Genomic DNA, 5,798 nt, shown 5'->3' with positions numbered 1-5,798 from the left:
CACACACACACACACACACACACACACACACACACACACACACACACACCGCTGCGTTCCAAGCCCTCTCCTGGTCTCAATAATCTCATTCCATCCCTCTCTGTGATGGTATACCAGCACTGTGTGTGTGTGTGTGTGTGTGTGTGTGTGTGTGTGTGTGTGTGTGTGTGTGTGTGTGTGTGTGTGTGTGTGTGTGTGTGTGTGTGTGTGTGTGTGTGTGTGTGTGTGTGTGTGTGTGTGTGTGTGTGTGTGTGTGTGTGTGTGTGTGTGCGCGTGCGTGCGTACGTAAGTGTGTGTGCGCGCGCGTGCGTACGTGTGTGTGCACGCTCGCCCGTGTGTGTGTAATGGATGGGAGGTGTTATTGAATTAGAGAGGATTAATTGTGGCTGGGGAGCAGGGCTGGTATATTACAGGCTGGCACAGGACACAAAATCAATATGGAATGAATGCCTTAAAAGAGCCTGCTGCCTGCAGCACCCTGCACCACCCCTCTACCATCTGTCTGTCTGTCTGTCTGTCTGCCTGTCGGCCTGTCTGTCTGTCTGTCTGTCTGTCTGTCTGTCTGTCTGTCTGTCTGTCTGTCTGTCTGTCTGTCCTTCCGTTGGTCCATCGTTCAGTCGTTTGTTTTGTCTGTCTGTCTGTCTGTCTGTCTGTCTGTCTGTCTGTCTGTTCCGGATCCATTTTTATCTGCATTTATCTTGCAATTTCACTTCTTCATTCTGTATCCTGTTTGATTTCTCTCTCCTGATTGGATAAGATTGGTATCCCAAGCAAACACTATTGCCAGTCAGTGGTTCCCAACCTTTTCTGGATCAGGGCCCCGTGGCCCACTCTGGGAAAATGCTGAAAGTGCTATGTTCACCGCCGCCCACCCATCTGACCGCTAAGTGGTCAGATGGGTGGGCTGCAGGCATTTTCAAAGCATGTTTAATTTAACGATCAATCAATTGATTGCGTTCTGGCTTGGATCAATGGAACTAACAGGCTACTTTAAGTTCCTATGTATCTGTATCACAATGGAAAGTCTTTTGTCAAGGTTTTAAAGAAAAGAATAACATTACATTTTTGTCATGTGGAATCTCTGCTCTATAGCGGTGGTCCTCAACCTTTTCAGGCCGCGACCCCCCAAAACAATCATATTTGAACTGGGGACCCCCCAAAATAATCATATTTGAACTGGGGACCCCCCAAAACAATCATATTTGAACCGGGGACCCCCCAAAACAATCATATTTGAACTGCATGGGGAACCCCCAAAATAATCCCCACCCTGACAAGCACTTGGAATTGTAGGCATTACATTTAAGTTTGACTCTGTTTCACAGATAAATATTGTGAAAATAGCAGATCTACAAGCTCACAACTCCTCGCAACGCCTCTTTTTTGGGGCGGTGTAGCCGCCCCCTATAAGTGAGTTTTGGACACCGACCAAAACATTTGTGTACCCCCTAACCCTTCCATTGTTAATGCAAATCGATACTTTTTTCATATCAGCCAATCACATTACAGCTAGTGTCATCACCACTAACTGTAATGTGATTGGCTGACTTTGCAAATTCAGGACTGTGATTGGCTAGCGAAACACATGACACATGTGCAGCCCTATGAATAGCAGTATGGACTTTAAAAAAAGTAATTTATCCTTTTTTTAAAGTGAGTCATGTTGTGATGACCACACACCGCCCACTTCACACTGGGTGTGATTGTTTTTATATTATTGGCCAATTTGGCCAATATCTGACCAGTTTTTGGTCTTCTTTTCACAACATTTTTTTAGGTATTACCTTAAACTGTCGCTTACTGTCACCTGTGGACGCCCCCCAAAAATCATGTGGGGACCCCTCTGGTGGGTCCCGACCCCCAGGTTGAGAACCACTGCTCTATAGCAATGATTACTATGGGAATATAGATCCATCTAACACCGGACTAGTATGTAAATGTTTGAATTTGTCCCTTATCAGTTGCCTTGCCGTAAAGCTGCAGTATGTAACTTACCTCTTCTACCACAGATTTGAACCCGGTTTCCTTTGCTTAATTGTTTCCCATTGAGCTAATATAGAGCCTGCCTGCTTGCTCAGGGGATAAATTGAATCTTGACCATCAGGTCAAAATTCGTGTCAGATCCTGTGTCTAGGTGGGACACGACCTTCGACACAATCTAAATGTCTCAATAGAAGAGCATGGAGACAAAATACAACCACCCCAAATGTAAAAGTTATATTGTATTAACATACTCTACCATACAGACTGGACAAAACTACATTTTATTCATTCAAAAAAAGTTACATAGTGCCACTTTAATTGATTATACTTAGACTTGTGGTGTTGCGCACCGAAAATAGCTGATTTACAAATAGATGTACAGGTAAAATAGCAGATTTACTTAAGTATAAGTATGTGAAAGTATCTGAAGCCGTTAAACAGTGCCTCTAATCGAGCGGAACTTAGTAGGTCTATCGTCTTTCCATCAAAATGATCACCTATGACTGATTAGTGCTTTATTTAATGAATTAAAGCTCTAAGTCCAGTTTGACTGGCCTCCCAGTTGGCACGACAACACTGCTGAGAAGGAGGGATGGGGGGGTGGGCGGGGGTTGTGGAGAGATAGAGATGATGAGCAGAGTTTTACAGAGCTGAGAGCTGGCACAGATAGAGAGATAGTAAGCATGGAGGAAAAGAGCTTGGTCAGGTACTGGAGATATGGAGGGATGGACCGAGAGAGAGAGAGAGAGAGAGAGAGAGAGAGAGAGAGAGAGAGAGAGAGAGAGAGAGAGAGAGAGAGAGAGAGAGAGAGAGAGAATTCAATCTAATCTCTATAATGGTGTGTGTGTGTGTGTGTGTGTGTGTGTGTGTGTGTGTGTGTGTGTGTGTGTGTGTGTGTGTGTGTGTGTGTGTGTGTGTGTGTGTGTGTGTGTGTGTGCGCGCGCGTTGCTGATCCAGGCCAATTAAACTAATTGCCGCTGCAGCTCCAGTGCTGATTGGACGAACACATCAATCACACCCCCCCCTCCCCCCATGCTGTGTCATGTGTTCCCTCTACACACACACACACACTGAAATCCTCAGTATTAATTTAACTCTCAGAGTGTTCAAATGGAACCAAATGGACCCTTACAGGTCTGTAACTCTCAGAGTGTACAAATGGAACCAAATGGACCCTCACAGGTCTGTAACGCTCAGAGTGTACAAATGGATTCCAGATTTGTACACTCTCAGAGTTAAATGAACACTCACAGTGTCACAGTCCTTCTTGGTGGCCCCTTAAAGCTGGCCCCCTTCTGGGGGGCCGTCCAGCGTTCAGCTGCTGTCCCTGGTGTCACCTCATCCAACCTCCCCTCTCTCTCTCTGTGTCTGTCTTCACACTCGATGCTAATGTGTGTGTGTGTGTGTGTGTGTGTGTGTGTGTGTGTGTGTGTGTGTGTGTGTGTGTGTGTGTGTGTGTGTGTGTGTGTGTGTGTGTGTGTGTGCGCGCACGTGCATGCGTGCGTGTGTGCTGTATAAGCATTCCACTGTGAAGCCAAGCATGTTTAACCTGTGTAACGATGAGAGAACGATGTGTTCTCTAACATTTCAGCTAACACCCCTGATGTCATTGTTGTTAACGAAAATCTTAGGGAGGTGTTCATTCTTGAGGTCGGCTGTACTTTTGATTACAGCTTAGAGGAAGCCTTCCTAACCAAAATGTTAAAATATCATCAGCTAGACTCTAGAGCAGACCATCTCTCAGCTAGGCTACAGATATAAACTTTTGTTTTTTATCTTTGGTAGTCTAGGACACGTGCACAAGTTGGTTGTGAGGGGCCCGCAAATGGCCGGCCTCTCCAAAAGGAGGGCTAAACAATCAGCAACGTACTGCTCAATATCAGCTATTATAGGAAGCCGCTCAATTTGGAGGAGGCGTTGTTTCCTTTACCCATGATTGTTGTTCGCACGCTGTGTTCGACAAGTATGCCATCTTTTGTTTTGTATGTAACAATGCTCTGCTTTACATGCACTTTGTAACTGGCTGTTTTCCCTTCATCTGACTGCACTGGTAGTGTTTATGTCCTTTGTACATCTTGTACTTCTGTTTATGTGGACATAAATAAATATTTCAACTGTGTGTGTGTGTGTGTGTGTGTGTGTGTGTGTGTGTGTGTGTGTGTGTGTGTGTGTGTGTGTGTGTGTGTGTGTGTGTGTGTGTGTGTGTGTGTGTGTGTGTGTGTGTGTGTGTGTGTGTGTGTGTCAGCCTCAACATTCGTTGAAAGCACATGACAAAGAGGTATTTTGCAATTTAGACATTTGTAGCATTTTTTTTAAATGTCAGGCCTTAAATGTCTCATGTTCAAAGCTGTTCAAAGCAAGTACGCTTTACCTGATTTCAGACCGTTTTCCAAAGCTTACATTTCTTTCTTTCTTTCTTTGCATTTAGGAAATAATGTAATATTCACTGAGGTGCCCAGACTTCTCAGGTGCCCACTCTTCTGGTTACCAACAAGAATCATATTACAAAAACAAACATACTTGTTCATTGATTGATTGGTTGATTGATTTGTAATATTATATTTAATTGTCATAATAACTGTGGATGTCATTCCTCCTCTCCTCTTATCTATCTATCTATCTATCTATCTATCTATCTATCTATCTATCTATCTATCTATCTATGCAATGCTATTGCTATATAGGGACAGTAAAGTGTACATAATAGACAGCAGCATCGTTGAGCAGCATGTGGTCATTTTTAGCATCATGTTGAAAGCAGCAGTATTCTCCTCAGTTCATTGTGCTTCCTCAGTCATGCGAGGGGCCAGCATGTGTTTCCTGACTCCAGAGCCCTGGGGCGCAGAGTGGCTGCAATGGGCCCTTCATTCAACCACATACAACCTGGACATGTATTTAAACCATTTTATATTAATATTGTGATTCCCCATATTATAGGCCGGTCTAGTCTAGGTGGTTGTGTGGGTGCATGCCTTCCTTGCCAGTTAACTCTTGCCCTATAGGTGAGCAGGGTGTGGCCTCCTGGGCTGATGGCTCATTGGAGAGCACCTGGGCCTGGTGCCTCCAGGAGGCTATAAAAGCCCTGCCCTTGCCAGTCTATGGGAGATCCTGAGGAGAACAGGACCCAGTTGCACCACCTTACACTAAGTTCAAACTTAGCCTAGTTATAGCTTTTAAAAAAACTTTAGACCAGGGAAGTACCTGTGTCATTTTTAGATTTATTTGGCTATTCAAAAATAGCAGATCTACAAGCTCATGAGCTTGTAGATCTGCTATTTTTTGAAAAATCGTGAAAATGTGTGCGAATCTTTAAATATATATATTTATACTTTTTTTTTGTAACATATTTTTGTTCCAGGGACCCCCAGAAGCAAAGAGTTGAGTTATATATTAAAAGATTTGCACACATTTTCACGATTTTTCAAAAATAGCAGATCTACAAGCTCATACACTCACACAGTGCCACGCTATGAGCTTGTATATCTGCTATTTTTTAATAGCCAAATAAATCTAAAATGACAGAGATGCGTCCCCGGATTGAATGGGTTAAGCTATAACTAGGCTAAGTTTGAACTTAGTGTGAGGTGGTGCAACTGACTAAGATCTGTCTCCACCAACTCAACCCCCCATTCTCCATGCCCTTCTGATTATTATGTTTGTTACTTTCCATCCACACACCTCACACACACATCCACATCTACACTACTGATTCACTGACTCCACACCTCATAGGATCCGTAAGATGTTTTGTTCACCTTCCTTGTTTTGTTCACCTTGTGTTACCTTTTACCCTGGTCTCCTCCCCAATATTTGTC

The sequence above is a fragment of the Gymnoscopelus microlampas genome (genome assembly GCF_963454915.1).
Source record: "Gymnoscopelus microlampas genome assembly, chromosome: 19".
In the NCBI taxonomy this organism is placed as follows: Eukaryota; Metazoa; Chordata; class Actinopteri; order Myctophiformes; family Myctophidae; genus Gymnoscopelus; species Gymnoscopelus microlampas.
The sequence above is the reverse complement of the archived record's forward strand: the minus strand, read 5'-3'. Positions refer to the sequence as shown.